The sequence below is a fragment of the Diceros bicornis genome, chromosome 11 (assembly GCF_020826845.1).
Source record: "Diceros bicornis minor isolate mBicDic1 chromosome 11, mDicBic1.mat.cur, whole genome shotgun sequence".
In the NCBI taxonomy this organism is placed as follows: domain Eukaryota; kingdom Metazoa; phylum Chordata; class Mammalia; order Perissodactyla; family Rhinocerotidae; genus Diceros; species Diceros bicornis.
In genome coordinates this window covers 26,137,038-26,153,155 of record NC_080750.1, presented here as the reverse complement: position 1 = coordinate 26,153,155, position 16,118 = coordinate 26,137,038, and positions in this window count along the sequence as shown.

The window sequence follows — 16,118 nt, the reverse complement described above, 5'->3', positions numbered from 1 at the left end:
ATATGTACACTTGATATGATGTAACAAGAACAATACTTTACTTTTATGGTCTCCTCCCCAAAACCTATAAACCTAGTCTAATCATGAGAAAAGTATTGGATAAACCTCAACTAAGAGACATTCTACGAAATACCTGACTAGTCTCCTCACAACTGTTAAGGTCTTCAAAAACAAGGAAAGACTGAAAAACTCACAGGGAAGAGACATCTACAGAGACAAGACTAATAAATGTAATGTGTTATCCTGGATGGGAGTGGAACAGAAATAGAATATTAAGCTAAATCTAAGGAAATTTGTATAAAATATGGACTTTAGTTCATAATATTGTATAAATATTGCTTCGTTAGTTGTGACAAATATACCATACTATTGTAAGATATTAAAAATAGGGGAAAGTGGGTGTGGCTACATGAGAAATCTCTTTACTATCTTTGTAACTTTTTCTATAAATCTGCATCTATTCCAAAATCTAAAACATTTAGTAAGTTAAAAAAAGATTGTCTTTTATCAGTCAACACTGGTTAGCAACACTAGTTAGAAGCACTAGTTAAGCACTAGTTAGAAGTTCTAATCTATTTTCTTCCTAAATAAAATGAGTGTTTGTAAGTATTGAGCCTCCTCTCTTCCATCTGTGTCTAATTAGGAAAGAAACTGTTTTCCCCATCATTTAGATGTAAACAAAGCGAGAAACCAGTGGAAAAGTTGACTAAAGCAGGTCAATAAACTTTTAAAAATTATTTTTAAACTTAGGAATCATTTGACATTTATGCAATTGAGCTTTAGTATAGGAGAAATTAACAACAGGCCTTCTGTGAACCACATATATCTCCAAAGAAACACACATGAGTCACTGAGATCCGTCATATTTTCTCTTCCTACTCTGTAGATGTGCTTCTTCTCTTTTTAGAAATTGTGTCTGGGGTCAGCCCCAGTGGCCTAGTGGTTAAGCTCGACACACTCCGCTTCAGCGACCCAGGTTCGGTTCCTAGGCACAGACCTACATCACTCATCTGTCAGTGGCCATGCTGTGGTGGCAGCTCACATACAAAAAAAAGAAAGATTGACAAGAGATGTTACCTCAGGGCATATCTCCCTCAGCAAAAAAGAGGAAGATTGGCAACAGATGGTAGCTCATGGCCACTCTTCCCCAGCAAAAAAAAAAAAAAAAAAATTGTGTCTGTTGGAAATGGTTTCATTCAAGTGAAAAAAAATATGGGCTAAGTAGAATATTGTCAGAAAATCATCGAGCTCAGCCTTTGTCTCTTTTACTGTAGTAAAGTCCTCTCACTTACCCCTAGCCACCTGTTATTTTCATTTTGTTACACTGACTTTTCAAAGAAATCCAGGCAGTTGTTCTGTCTTCTGGATTGCTCTTATAGCTTCCTTATAGTGTTCTTTATTTTCTATCCTCTTGATTTCCTATAAATGGGAAATTAGTTCAAAATGCTCCATGCATTGAAGGTATACATTTTTGGTTAAAATATTCTATATATTTATAGAATATTTCTATATTCAATATTTTTGGTTAAAATATTCTGAGGTGAATTACGTAGTTCATCTATCATCACATCAGAAGCTGCATAACACCAGGATAACCAACCGTAAATGATGTCAAGATTGACCACTGTGTTAGAATGACGACTGTCTGAAAACTGCAGTACAGTTGCATTTTTCCCCTTCTATCACGACTAACTTTACTGACAGTACTTTATAAATGTTTGAAAAATATTAACCAAATTCATTTTATTTTTCTCCTTAAATTCTGTTCCATTTTAGCTTCCTTTTCTTTGGGTTGATTCCTGAGATCTTTTATCCAGACCAAACCATAGCCTTCACAGTCACGCTGTGGGTGAGATTCTCTTTGAATTCTGTTCATCATGTCAAAGACTAAGACTGGAATTAGTTACCTAAGAACTAGAGTTAGTACTCTAGGTCAGTACCGCCACACTGCATTACAATTCAGATATTGAAACAGTAGTTCCAGGGACTAGACTGAGATTCTGCTTTTCTAAAAAGAACTCAGATGATGCCAAGAGTGGTAGTCTGTTTACTACACTTGGAGTAGCAAGGTAGCAAGATTCATAATCTTCACTTTCCATATGAGATTGTAAGAGTTTTACAGGGGATACATTGAAGGCAACTGGACTCACTGCCAGGGGTACTGCTATCCTATGTTGAGAGGAGAGGTGCCCCCAAAGCATAGATTGTTAGCATAGCCCTCCTAATCCAGGGTTCATAGAGATTGCACGGCAAAAGTCAAGTGCCTATATGTACGATGAGACTCTAGATGAGTTTAGGTTAATCACACAGTATCCTCCAGTATCTGACCCTCGAGATAGACTAGATTAAATGTGATAACAGCCATAGACCTCAGTTAGTGTTATCAATAGTGGGCAGCTATTAGTAAAACAAGTAATATTTCCATAGTACAAGGAGAGTACACTTGTGTTATTCCATAGACCCCATCTAGGAGAGCTGTACCTCTGACAGTTGGAAACTCTCACAAGACACAGTCAGCCAACAAACCTGCTCCCATCTCATACTCAGATACCATCTTCAAAGGAAGGTCACATTGTGCTGGAGATCAGATATCAGAGAGGCTGAAGATTTTTATAGAAAATGGACTTTTTAATTGTTGCATGGGAACCACAGTGGATTAAGGGCTCCCCACACGCATATAGTTTTGGATTTTCTACCTAGAAGGTGTCAGTTTTTGAAAGGGATGTAATAAATTGAAGGAAAAAATATACTTACATTTCCTCTGCACATCTGAGTTTTAGTGGAAGTAAATTTGTTACTTTTCAAAATTCATTAGTTGTTTGAGTTAGTCAAATAGAGATAACATAATAAATATTTTGAACACAAGCTTCATTGTGCATACCAATTTCATTAAATATTAATCATAAAGTAGTTTTCTTATACTGGAAATCTCCACTTTAATTTTTCTCTGTGTACCTGGTCTAAAATTGAGGCTGTTGCAAATATCAGAATCATTTCAAAACAATTGTTTTATTGTTTTTGGCCCAATGATAGGATACAATTCTTCTGTGTATGGGTATGTGCACAGATAGTTCTGCTCCCCATTTAGCTACAACTTCCACTTTCTGATTCCCTTTGAAGAAAACTCCTGGAAACAACTGTCTACACTAGTTGTTCCCACTTCCTCTCCTCCAGTGCTTTCTTAAACTCATTCAAATTTTCATTTGATCCACATCACTCCACAAACTGAATTTTAGGTCTCCAGATGATAAATCCAAGAGTCAATCACAGTTTCCAGTAAATCATATGCTTTCATTTTCTTCCTACTTCAGTAGTCATTTCTTCTTATTCTCTTGCCTGTATCTTCCATATCCTTGACCTCTGAAACTTACTTCTTTAGGCTTTTTATCATTTTTTGTCTTTTCCAAATAAAATGTAAACTTTGTAGGACAAAGAGTTTTGTCTGTTTTGTGCATTCTTGTACCCTCAGAAATTAGAACAGTTTGTGACACCTAGTACACGCTCAAGAAATACTGTTTATTAAATAAATGAATGAAAGCAGTGAACGACTTGGCTTCAGGATGCTGTTATGTCGAAAAGAAGGTCCATGTGATGGCATGATAGCCCATGCTCACTTCTGTACTCACCAATTATTGTCTTAGTTTTGCTTGTTTTCCTTGCCTATCATGTCTACTTTGTGTCAGCAGAAACAATTTTCCCAGAAATTAGAAACGGGATATGTTATAAAATCAAATAGTATAATGCAGACTTGAATTTTCTTAAACTATATTACTAGTCACTGGTATAAACTAAATGCATAATTAAATAGCTATGTAGACCAATTCCAGGATAACACCCATATGCATTTGCCTCAGGGAACATAGGTAGAGGTCAGAATAAACATGTGAACCAACAGCCACATTTTCTTAGCATGTCTTTATTGCTTCATTTTCAGTCTTCTCTACATCAGGGAAAATTTCTTCTACACTATTGATTTCTGAATAGCTTTCAAAAGCAAGACAAAACAAACCAAAACCATCTTCTTAACATTGGGGTGGTTTCCTTATATAAATAAATAAATAAATTAGATATTCATATTTGCACAAACATTTGTACAGTTTATTTCCTTGACAGTGTGACGTAAATTACATGTTTCATCTAATTAATTTAGTGTCACATTCTAGAGAGGTAATGATGTCTGTATTTTATGAGCATCTTTGAGTTTTAAACTAAATCTAATTTGCCATATGATTATTGGTTTGGTAGAACAAGCTGGAAATGTCTAAATATTTAACCTGCATGTTTTTGTTACTTCACTTAAATTGTTGATTTTATCAAACGTTGGCATTTTCATAGAGCTAAAAAAATTAAACAATGTATATATTTCAAAATAAACAATAAATTTTCTTCTTCCTATCGGATGCTCACAGTTCTTCATTTTCTTCAGTATGCTGTATGATAGCTAAACTCACTTTGATAGTGCACAGGCAAAAAATGCATTAGATTTAAGAGAGTTATTTGGATTTGCTTAACATATCAGAATATACATCAACTCTTAAATTTGCAAAATAATTAATGAAAATGAAAATAGTCTGAAAAATTCACACTTAATAAAACTTAGAAATCAAGATACTCCAAGAAGTAATTTTTATTGTTACATTTTAACTGCAATTAAAGTTTATTTAGGATTAAACTCTTGCAAAGTCCCAGCCTAAATTGGGGGCAGTATATTATTTCAAAGTTTGTTATCTGTAGTTACTTCTCAAGTTCCGCAGAGCAGAGATCAGCTTGACATAGGTTATAGTTGACTAAACATAACAATGAGCTTGAGTATAAGTGAAATGCCCTTATGGTTACAAGCTAAGAATGACCCACCTTTTCTGACATTTACTGCCTTCTATGGTTTTGCAAGCCTTTCTTCTCTGCTGGGTTTCTTTGCAGCAGATACAGAGTAAAATTTCCCAAGTGATTATTTCTTTTTTGAACTGATACTACAAAAGAGCAACTCTCATTTTTTTATGAGTGCCATGGGTTTTTAACACACAGGCAATGCTGAAAACACAAATGTCTCTGCAGAAGTCATCTTCTCATGCCCTTTATTGATGTATATTGGCATCACAGGAAACGTAAATAATAGAAGGGCAGTAAAGACTTAGACATTCTCAAAGTAAAAATGCACCCTGCTAGCAACTTGTTTTCTGTGTTATTGAAGAATAAGACTAGATGGAGAAAAGGCATGTGGAGATCCAGACCCTCTTAGAAGTTAATGTAGAGTAAAACAGAATAGTAAGACAAGATGATAAAATGTCAACTGACATACGCTAGAACTTGTCATTTATTTCTTAAATGACAGTTACTTCTTTTTGACAATTTTTATCTTGATGGTAGAGACCTAAACAGAATTTCTTCCTAAACCTCACAGTTATTGTATATGTATTTGTGTAGATATTTGTCCAAATATTTGTAATAGTGGTTAGAATTTATCTGGAATAAAATAAATTTTCAATTTTGCATGAGATATAAAAGTACAAAATGTATTGTGTTCAAATTGACTATTGTAGTATATTGTTTTTCACATCATTTATTTCTCTATATTTATAGAGAAATATATCCTTTCATATAATTATTTCATCTCTAAATAATATTGAAATTCCATTATTTTTTGATAGATCAGAGCTGGAGATTATTAATTCTGTTTTCATATCACCTTTGCATTTATGAAATCACTGCTTTAGCAATGATCATATCCGGAATATGAGACCATATACCCAAAGTTACATTACTTATGCTATCAATCAAAAAAAATATGCTTTTGCTCCTTAATTTTTAGAATAAAAATGAAAGTATAGGTGCCCTTTCTTCCACCTCTTTTTCACATTCTACTTTCCTACCTCTATCAGCTCAAAAAGAGAGAAAGAGAGAGAGAGAGGGAGGGAGAAACTTTTATATTGTCAACGGGGACCTATTTATATGTGTTATAAGATGATAATTAGATATTTTGTCCTTCATCTTTAAGGTTACAAAGGTTAAAAAATAATAAACAGCATAAAATAATTTTGATAATGCAAATATTATTTAATGGTGCACCACGGAGTTTCTTATGACACTATTTCATTCTCAAGGGATCCCATCTAAACCACTAATCCACTCAAAGAAGAGTTTTCTAAGATCAAGTTGAAATTGATTCTTTTTTTTCTTATACTCCTCTGATCACTCAAAAATCATGCTATGATTTAGTTTGTTTCTATATGAACCATAACTTTCTTTATAGGCTTTCTTTTCCTATTTTTGAGTTTCTAAACACTTTTCTTTTTCGTTCATCCTGTACCTTTATAAGTTATAGTTCAATATCTTTATCATACTTTTCTTTTTTCTTGAAGTCTTCTTCCTCCTGTCAGTATTGTTCTGTCCCAAAGTGCACCTGTTACTCTGCAGGTTTTTCCCTAAAGCTGTTTATATGGAAATTCTCTTTGTTGCACTTCCAGAACTTCCCTTCACAGTTCTGCTGGTTCCTGGATCCACGTCTTTCTCCCTTTGGGCTTTACCTTTCATTTGATTGTCCTAAACCCCAACATAACACTCTAAGAAAAAAAATGCTTTGGAGGTAATATTTCCAAATTTTTGCAGATCTGAAATCTCCTTATTCTGTAGTCACAATTGACTGATAATTTGGCTAGATAGAGGATGCAAAGTTGACATCTATTTTCTTAAGATTTGAAAAGGTATTAGCCACTCCTCTTTTAGCTTCCAAATGTCTCATAACCGTTTAATCTTTATTTCCTTGTAGGTGACTAGATTTTGCTCTGAGAGACTTGTTATTTCTCTTTGCTCTTAATTTTCACAATACACAATGTTTTGAGTTTTTTCTCCCCTACTAATCCTGACCAGTATTTGTCAGGATGTCAATTTTAAGACTTATGTCCATTTCAACAATGTGTCATTTTAATGTATATTTAATAAATTCTTCCTTTCCATTTTCCCTGCTCAGTGTTTCTTGATTCCTTAATATTTCATTGTTGGCTTTCCTATATTATTTCACTATGGCATTTTTTATCTAAAACTCTTTCTCTTTTATTTTTAATTTATTTTGGCCATCATTCATTTTTTTTCTTTTTTTCTTTGTGAGGAAGATTGGCTCTGAGCTAAGACCTGTTGACAATCTTCCTCTTTTTGCTTGAGGAAGAGTGGCCTTGAGCTAACATGTGTGCCCATCTTCCTCTATTTGGTATATAGGTCAGTGCCACAGCATGGCTTGATGAGTGGTATAGGTCTTTGCCCAGGATTCGAACCCATGAACCTGGGCCACTGAAACGGAACATGCTGAACCCAACCACTATGCCACAGGGCTAGCCCCAAGTCATCATTAACTTTTATATTCTAAATTTTCTATTGTTTTCTTCTTATGGTTGCTAATAATATTTTTCTCTAATTTCTTTTTCTTCTAGAATTGGTCTGTTTAGTAGATTTGTTTCCTTGTTCTTTATATTCAAACTCTACTTTAAACTCTGAGGACAATAACTGGAAGCTATCTTTTGATTTGTTTGTTTGTGGTAATTTTCAATGTTTTCTCAATATCCAAAATTATCACACTATCTTTAGACTTTTCACTTTTTTCTTTTAATTTTTTTAATTGGTCTTTCTCTGTCATGTCACAGGCTTTCTTTAAAGGCTTAGTGATTCTGGTTCATCCACAGACATTTTTGGATAAGACTGCCAATTTTATATGCATAAACAAATAGTTTTTCAGCTAGCTGTCTGTTCTTTGCATGAGCTGATCAGAAGCCAGTAATGACACTGAAGGACACATACATTTCAGAACACAAAGGACTGTCCTCCTGGAATCAGTGCTGAATCTTTCCTGTATGCTCTTTCATTTCTACTCTAGACCCCTGCACCTGCTACACCAGCCACAGCTCTTGCTAGTTCCTACGCATCCCTCCCTCCCTCTCCTCTCCCCTTCAGGCCTCCAGGTGACCAGGCAATCAAGCTCCCTGCTGTTGCTGGACCTAGGTACTTCAATATCCCTAATTGCTTACCATTAACCCTGCCTGCACCTTTGTAATTAGCCCCTTCAATATGCTTTTATCCATTGCTCTGGCGGAATGTGCCATATGTTTCTTGACTAGGACATTGATAGAGCCCTGAACACACGAAGGAACTGATCTACTTCTACGAAGATAACTAAGTCATTAGTAAAGACAAGCACCTTGCCTTCTTTTTTTTTTTTTGATTTGGGATTAATAGCTGACTATAAGCCATTTTACAATGCAGACATTAAACTAATCCCCACATTTCCAACCTCATTTTTTCCTCTTCCTCTTGATAACACAAGCCTTCTCCCAGAATGGACCCTCTGGAGTTTTGCTGACAGGTTTGCTCCATCTTGGCCTCAGCAATTTCAGAACCTTCTTCAGGCTGGATCTTCCTCAGCTTTGCTCCCACAATAGTTTTTATGGGTCTCAGGAGGAGAAGAAATTATTATATTTGTTCTATTAGACTCACTTTACTGAAAATTTCTCTTCCTCCAGTTTATTTTAAATTGAGAGATAGGATACCACTTTAATTTTTTTTAATTTTTAAATTTACTGTTAAAAAATATATAAAACACTTATGAGGTATAAAATGTAATATTTATACAAATATATGCTCTGAGAATTCTCATTTCCACCCCTTGCCCCTTTGTCTTAATCTCATTTAGCTCTTATTGGTAACAATTTACATTAATTTCTCCTTTCTCTTTACAGTGTTTCTTATTGCAAAAATAACAAAGATATATTAAGATATATTTTACACAAATATTAACATATGTATACATGTTTTTTTTAAACTAAAAATCCTTGAAATCATTTTATTTCAGTTTGTAGGTTTTATTATATTTTATTTTATTTATATGTTATGGTTAATATTCCATTATATAGAGATAAGCTATATTTTATTCAACTTTTTCCTTATTAATGGGTATTTAGGCTGTTTACAATATGTTTCTATTACAAAAAAAATTTGTGTTTGCAGGTATGTAAATTCAGGGTAGGTTATTAGAAGTAGGATTGCTGGGTAAAATTGTAAATGGTAATATATGAAGAGACAGAAAGATAATCTTGTTAGACGTCAAATTTATCTCTGTGGGAGTTGAATGATTTTAAACGCCCACTAACCCCCAATAGTGTTCTGTCCAATTTTTGGATTTATGCCAATATATGTGAGAACTAGCCTTTAATGGTATCAATTTACAACTATTATGAGTGAGTTTGAGTATTTTTCATAATTTAAAGAGCTTAAGAGTAATAATGAATAGAGGAATATATAAGAAATAAATCATATATAAAACAAATTATTGAAAATGGTGGTTATAACATTAACTCAAGTCATGGAAAGATTTTCACGATATATTGTTAAGTGATAAAATCTCATAAAGTGGCAAACTATCTTAGTTTAAAAAGCCTGTCTTTTAAAAATGTGATGACCATTGTAGGTCCTTTCCTAGAAATATGCAGGTTATCAGCAGAAAGAATATTCCTCTTCTTCTTAAAATTTCATTTAGCTCATCTGTAGAAATAAATTTATAAATTTCTCATACATTTAAGAAAATGTTACTTATAAAGATGATTGCATTAAAAATATGTTCATTTTTAAACATGCACATATATATATATATGCTTACCTGTGTATAAATTCATAAACAGTAAAAAATATAAACTAAAATGTTTGCCATAATTATCTCTGTTAGGATGAAAGAGGATTTTCACATTCTACTTACAACTTTATATATTTTTTGATTTTCTTACAATGAACATCTCTCTTTTATCACAAGAACATATATTTTTTTATTTTGACAGGAAAACAGATTGTAAGAGTTGATATCGTTGACCTTGATTATTTTTCTAAAGATGTGAACTTTTAAATAAGCTGGGTGATATTTCAGTGTCCTTCTACTAATTATTTTAAAAATTCTTTTACTTTACATCTTTAGAAACATGACCATAAATATTCACTAAACTTTAGGAAAAAATTTGTCCTAGAATTAATCAGCAATAGGCTAAAGTTTGTTCTATATGTAGTCTCGCTATTTTTTTCCAATTTGTTTCTGAAGTGTTTAGAAAGGTGAATTACTTCTTAAACAATTGTCTTGAGAATTTTCCTGTAAGCTTCCTGAGGGTAGGGTTAACCTGTTTCTATTTTTTTCCTCAGAGCCTAGCTAACTATGTCAAAAATAATAGATATTCAACAAATATATTTAAATTAATAAATTGATAAATATTTAAGTGAAGGAATCAATACCATAAAAAAACATTAAATTGTGTTAAATTCTTAAAAATTCCAACTTCTCTTACCAGGTATGAACTGCCACAGATTGGATGGCATGTGCTTTCTCATATAAGATTTTTTCAAAAAACAACCTCAGTGAATCACATATGTTAACTATAAATTTATCTTATCATTAAACAGGTTTTTGACTATAATCTGATTCTGCACTAGAAATTGGATGTATACGTTGAACAAAACAGACACAGTGTCTGCCTTTCTAGAACTTAAACTCTATGGAAAAGATTTATAATGAATAAATAAACAAAAAGCTAATCACAAAAAATTCCAATTGTGAAAAAGAAAACTAATAAAGGAGATAAAATGTAGATGATTTGGATTTGATGGAACGTGAAGACCACTGAATTTGAGGATGCTCTATTATACCACAATATTTGACTAACACAAACACAATTTAAAAAGTCCACTAAAATTGGTAAATTTCTTTTGAACCTGGTTACAGAAACATAAAGTAAATAACCATACAATTTTAGGGATAAAAAACAAGACACAGCTAAAAATACAGAAAGTTTAATTGTTTCTTATGTAATACTACAGCAATTTAAAGACAAAACATTTTAAAAATAAGATGTAATAATCTTCTAGCAAAATATAAATTGCCAAAAAATACTCAGTGGTAGAGAACACGAAAAATTATAATAACGATTAGAGTTTAAAAAAGGATTAAAGAAACTCAATTAAAACTGGTACTAGGAACAGATGGTTTTTCTAAATTCTACTTAATCATAAAAAACAGATAGTTCCAAAGTTATGCAGACTTTTCTTGATCATAAGGAGGGATCAAAGCCTCCTCTATACATGCTTTCAAGTAACTATGGTTATAATTTAGAAAAAAATCAGTATAAAAGAATAAAAAGAAAAAAATCATAGACTGATTTCACTAATGAATATCACCACAAAATTCTAGGTAAAATATAACATACATGACCCATCAATGAATACAAAGAATGATTCTTTGTATTCATTCCAAGAATCCAAGATGTTTTAATATCAGGAAACATCAAAATAATCTATTATAGTAAACACACACACATTCACACATACATACGTGATATAAATAAATGTCAAAAATTCTTGATAAAATCAAACAGCCACTAAAAAGTCAATAATTCTTTATTAATAGGGAGAACCTAAAAATGGTAATCATAATGAGTTACAAAAGGTAAAATAAAGTGAAAAAATCTATAAAACATCTAGGAGTAAATTCAACAAGAAAGAGAAAAGATATTAAGAAAACTCTAAAACATTATTGAATGTTCTAAAGTAATTTCTGAGTAAATAAAAGATATAACTTGACTTGGTAATTGGATATTTAAATATAAAATTGCCAAATTTTCCAAATATATGTGTGTGTATATATTTGTTTGTGTGTATTTAGCACTATTATAAAAATAACCCATAAAGTAATTTTGTTTTGTTTTGCTTTGTTTTTGCAGGGAAGGATTTGCCCTGAGCTAACATCTGTTGCCTATCTTCCTCTTCCTTTTTTTTTTCCTCCCCAAAGCCCCAGTACATGATTGTCTATCCTAGTTGTAAGTCCTTCTAGTTCTTCTATGTGAGCTGCCACCACAGCATGGCGACTGACAGCTGGGTGGTGTGGTTGGTTCCATGACCCAGAAGCAAATCCGGGCCACCAAAGTGGTGAGAGTGCCAAACTTTAACCACTAGACCATCAGGGCTGGCTCTGTTTTGTTTGTTTTTAATATTGTCATGACCCAGTACTGAGGCCCTGGCTAGAGGCAGGTCATTCCCCTTCAGAAGCAGCTAAGTTTACATCCCAACCACTTCCCTTATCAGGTTCTTTTTCTTTTTTTTTTTTTGAGGAAGATTGTCCCTGAGCTAACATCTGTGCCAATCTTCCTCTTTCAAGTTCTCACACTTCAGGGGCCGCTATGCATTGGCCCCAATTGCCCAGGCCCAGATGTCTAATAACTAGAAACAACCCGTACGCCCCGGAGCATAATTATTCAAATTAGTCAGTTGAGATGCTGGCTGCTTTAGCTTTCTAAGTACAAACCTCAATGTTAGAGGTTGGGAGGGCTTAGAATGAGAGATAACTGCCTACTAGGCAGGCTACTGAGGCTTCCTGCCCCTTTCCCCATAGAGCCTGAGTTATCAGATGGAGACAAAAACTAAAAGGCATGGCTTTAGGTGACTAGAAGCCCAAAAAGAGGGGTAGGGTGGGACAGCCCACAGAGTGGGGAAAGGCAGGGCTGTAGCAGAGGGTGATTTCAATTGCCAACTTCTGGGTTGTGGGCTCAGTGACCCGCTGCTGTACCATTGCAGCCCATACCTCAGGGTTAAGGGGGAAAATACTCATGATACCTCTGTGGCACAGTGAAGTGGTTAATTGAAACCCAACTTACACAAGGCTCCTTAAAGCGTACAACCATTGCCAGGGAGAGGTCTCTTAACTCTGACCAAACTAATTTGAGGCTATCTAATAAATACATATAAATATGATCAGGGTGAAGAGAAATCCATCTCCCCCCCTACCGCACACACACACCCAAGTATATCCAGTGACCAAAAAAAAAAAAAAAAAGAAAAGGAGCTTAAAAACACCTACGTGTAAGTTAAAGAAATAATAAATAAATAAATAATGCACACAGATTTACATATTATTGCTATTAAATTAAAACAAATTTTCACAATTTGATTCAATTAGAAATCCAAAATTTGCTAAAATAATTGATATAATGAAAGGATAAAAAGAAACGGTGCTGATTGGTGTAGTTTTTGTGCTACAACAGAGGCCCTAAATTAACATTTGCTAAAATGCATGAATTGGCAAAGCTTCACGTATTTAATCAATACTGAGGCTCAAATTACAGTTATGCCTGGGATCACACTAAATTTAAACATTGTGCCTCCTACAATCTTAGAAAAGTTACTAAATATAAACTAAAGAAAAAATAGATATGCTTAAATTTAACTATACTCTTGCCTAAATTTCCTTTAGTCATGGTACCCATTGCCCTAAAATATTCCATAGAAACTCTGACACAATGCACAATAAATTAAAATTAAATTAGGTCTTTGACACTTCAAAACTGGCTTGTCAAAATGGGTCCCCACAAATACAGTGCAATATAAGTTAAAACAAAGCCTTCAAAAATTAAAACGTATTATGCAGGATCTAGTTAATAAACAGGTGACTTTCCTCACTACTTCACCATTTGATAGCCTGATTTTACCTGTTCTTAAACCTAAAAAAAAAAGAAGAAAAAATATTGTACTTCATGGTAGTTTACTATAACCTTAATGCTGTGGTCTCATTTATTAAGGGTCCGTACCAAATGACCCAATACTGTTAAAATAACTAGCTCCATCTAATTAACAACTGATAAATATTTCGCTATTGTACATTTGGCTAATATGTTCTATTCAGTGTCTATTTCAACAGCCTTTTTCAGCCGCAGTTTGCCTTCACCTCTGATAAGACACAATACACCTTTACTAAGCTACTGTTAGGGTACCTCAACAGGTTTGCCATCACACACAATCTTTGCAGATAAGATCTTAACTACACCCACCTTTCTCCAGGAGCAAGGTGACCTTACACTGATGACATCCTCCTCCAAAAAAGATTTGCCTGACACACTCATTAAAGGCAAATAAGCACAATGTTATTTAGTCCTTTTTGGGTTCTAGAGGCAACATATTCCTCATTTACTAATTTTACTTAATCTCATTGATGCTGCTCCTTATAAATCAGCCCACTTTAAATGGTGCCCTCTCCAATAGAAGACTCTGAAATCTGTCCAAATTAAAATCAGCAGACTCTCCTGTCAGTGCCCTCAGAGACTCCTTCATTGTAGAAGTTGTAGCAACCACATCTCATGTCTCCTAGAGTCTCTAGATCATCCATCATGGTCATAAATTGCCCGGGGGCTTCCAAAACAAAAACCTGCCCTACTCGGTCCTATGCTATACATCATTAGAGTGGAAGTTACTGGCCATATACTGGGTTCTTTTAAAAATAGAGGCTCTCACACCCAAACCCTCCAGTAAGCCATTGTTTAACCAGACATGACAAATGCTGAGGCCCACGTGCCGTGAAGGTTAGCTAATACAAGCCCTGCAGGCCAAAACCTCACCAACTTGCTCATTACCATGTAAGAGTATAGAAGAGTGTCGATTAAGTATGGCACTAGAGATGTCATTGGCAAATATGGCAAGATGGGCATCTGTGGGATTTTAAGGCACAAATAAAATTGCAGTGAGTAGAGCAATAAATGTATCAGCGTATACAGAGTCAGCATGTCTGGTTTACACTTTGGAGAATTTTGTGAAGAGAAATGGGGTGAAGTATTTGGAGAATGTGCTAAAGAAAAAGATTTTTTAAAAAGAGGCAATCTTAGGGGCCAGCCCAGTGGCATAGTGGTCAAGTTTGTGAGCTCTGCTTCGGTGGCCCACGGTTCGCAGGTTTGGATCCTAGGCATGGACCTATGCACTGCTCATCAAGCCATGCTGTGGCGGCATCCTATATACAAAATAGAGGAAGACAGACACAGATGTAGCTCAGGACTACTTTTCCTCAGCAAAAAGTGGAGGATTGGCAATGGATGTTAGCTCAGGGCCAATCTTCCTCACCAAAAATAAAGAGAGAATATTAGATTTAATATGAATGTCATTAGGGATGATTTCATAAATTGTGGGGGCTGATGATGTGGAAGAAACAAAGATGAGCAGGGTAGGGGGCTGTGGAAAGAGAGGGAAGATATCCAGAGTGATGACCCCACGTGAGGGAAAGGCTTTGAGAAGGCGAAAGTGGTTTCCTCCACTCTAAGAGTAGAAAGCAGGAGAAGTCTATGTGGATGCATTTCTGTAGTTAAATTTGATGGTAGAAAAATGAGAAAAGATGAGAAATTTTAATTTCTCAAAGATATATAAAGTAAATCATTAGTTGGATGTGTGTGGATGGGTTGGTTCGGGATAAAAGGAATAGGAGATATGGGGATGCAACCAAAGGATAAGGCTGTCTTTTGGAAAGCAGATAAGAAATGTAAAAAATATTCTAAAATGCCTGAAAGTATTGAGGAAATTTTTGAAGTCAGTAATTCCAATGGGAATATATGTATACATACAACACATATGTCACCCTAAAAATCTATACCATGCCTATACAACGATTTTATGAAATTACTTAGTGAGATGGAGTGGGAAGTGCTTTCAGTGTTAAATATTGCTTTGTTGAAGCAGGCATGTTGTAGCTATATAGAATAAATATAAAATTAGAAATGTGATTTTTTACATGCGATCAATGTGGAGACAAAAGTTAAGAAAAGCTTATAACAAGATTGAATAGTTTTAAGTCGTCCAAGTATTCAGCGCTAAGATATCTATGTACGATACCTACGATGTAAGTTTTCAAAAGTTTGAGTAAAGGAAATTTCAACTATAATAAAATCCGTTATTTTTTCTTCACAAAAAAAATGCTAAAACTTTCAAGTCATTTCCATTGTGAAGTATACTCTGTATGATTTTTACTTCAGAAAGTTGAATCTTTGAATATGCAGATCTAATTTGCATTAAAATACAGTTATCTGCATTGCTATTTTTACCAGTCTTAACTGTCAAAAGTGCATCATAGTGAATGGCTATTTTTTTTAAATGACAATTTGAGTGCATAAGCTTTGTATAATTTTAATATAATTATATTCCTGATGCCTAATGTCCAATACGAGACTTCATGGCAATCGTGAATCAAATTATACTAACACAATCATACAAGTTGACATAGAAATGATTTTATAGGATTGCAATTTATTGTCAAAGTGCTAGGAAATCTATGGGAAACATTAAGGATTACC